Source organism: Triticum urartu, chromosome 3A (genome assembly GCF_056163025.1).
Source record: "Triticum urartu cultivar PI428250 chromosome 3A, HENAU_Tu73, whole genome shotgun sequence".
Lineage (NCBI taxonomy): Eukaryota > Viridiplantae > Streptophyta > Magnoliopsida > Poales > Poaceae > Triticum > Triticum urartu.
Genome location: NC_141875.1, coordinates 725,852,063 through 725,854,082, shown reverse-complemented (window position 1 = coordinate 725,854,082; position 2,020 = coordinate 725,852,063).

Genomic DNA, 2,020 nt, shown 5'->3' with positions numbered 1-2,020 from the left:
TCTCGGGCAAGTATCGTACCGCTAGACAAAGGGAATTGAATACGGGATTGATTGAATCCTCGACATCGTGGTTCATCCGATGAGATCATCGTGGAGCATGTGGAAGCCAACATGGGTATCCAGATCCCGCTGTTGGTTATTGACCGGAGAGTTGTCTCGGTCATGTCTGCATGACTCCCGAACCCTTAGGGTCTACACACTTAAGGTTCGATGACACTAGGGTTATAGGGAATAGATATACGTGGTTACCGAATGTTGTTTGGAGTCCCGGATGAGATTCCGGACGTCACGAGGAGTTCCGGAATGGTCCGGAGGTAAAGATTTATATATGGAAAGTCCTGTTTTGGTCACCGGAAAAGTTTCGGGTGCTATCGGTAACGTACCGGGACCACCGGGAGGGTCCCGGGGGTCCACCAGGTGGGGCTACCTTCCCCAGAGGGTTGCGTGGGCCAAGTGTGAGAGGGGACCAGCCCCAGGTGGGCTGGTGCGCCCCCCACCAGGGCCCAAGGCGAAGAGAGAAGGGAAAAGAGGGAAACCCTAGGCTCAGATGGGCCTAAGGCCCACCTAGTGGTGCGCCCCCCTCTCTCCCCCCTTGGCCACCCCCCTAGATGGGATCTAGGGCTGGCCGCCACCCCTAGGGGTGGAAACCTAGGTGGGGGCGCAGCCCCTCCCTTTCCCCTATATATAGTGGGGTTTTGGCTGCCATACACATGAGAACATCTCCTTCTTGGCGCAGCCCTACCCCTCTCCCTCCTCGTCTCTTGCGGTGCTTGGCGAAGCCCTGCTGGAGTACCACGCTCCTCCACCACCACCACGCCGTCGTGCTGCTGCTGGATGGAGTCTTCCCAACCTCTCCTTCTCCCCTTGCTGGATCAAGGCGTAGGAGACGTCACCGGACTGTACGTGTGTTGAACACGGAGGCGCCGTCTGTTCGGCACTAGGATCATTGGTGATTTGGATCACGACGAGAACGAATCCATCAACCCCGTTCACTTGAACGCTTCCGCTTAGCGATCTACAAGGGTATGTAGATGCACTCTCCTTCCCCTCGTTGCTAGATTAGTCCATAGATTGATCTTGGTGATGCGTAGAAAATTTTGAATTTCTGCTACGATCCCCAACATTGCATTCTAGTTCCTTATGATTTTTTGATTGTCTTACTATCCAGTACAGTAACAGTTTGCTCTCTAACTTGTTTGTCCGTACCTTCTCATTTCATTCTCTTTCGTTTTGTTAGATTTTTGAGAAGAATTAAAGGAACATCATCAGTGCAACATAGAGGTTAAAGCAGGTGGTTGAGGTATCACCCAATTTCAAGAAATTGAATAAGATTCTTCCAAATGAAGTGGCACTATTCCCTTTCATATTTTGTTGTTCTATGCACATGAACCTGATCAAGGTCTTCTTTTTGTAGTTTGCAATTCATTCTTATTAGGAGCAAAATTCAAGATTCGGGATCTATGAGATATGCAAGAGCCTCTAATCAAGGTATTTTTACTTTTTCTTTCACCATCATCCCGAAAGTTTTATCAGGAATAATTGCCAGTCAAGTTTTCTATTGTATATTTAAAATATATCATGCTATGTCCAATGTGCCCAAGTCATGAGATCAACATTATTGAGCCAGTAGTTGCTATGTTGGTTTAGTCTGAACACAACCTCTTTCTATTTCTTTGGGGTCTTTTATTATCTCACCATGATGTACAGTTCCCATGCTGTAACATTATTGAATAATTGCATAATGTTTTGGCTTTTTATTCTTATGGGGATTATGATGACTCTGCCCATTTTTCTTGAACATTTGAAATGGATAGACTTGAGAGTATTGACATTGGTAGTGTGATTTCCTGCAAGAAGTCTCTAATGTGCTCAGCAAGTTAGCTGTTAATTATGTCAAACTAATCCAGAAGCATGTGCTCAGGTTGTCATTTAAATGGATTTTGTCAGTTGCATGATTTTTCTACAAGCTATAAAAGCGGGTAACTTTGCTGAGACAAAAACAAGTTGGGTATATATGCCA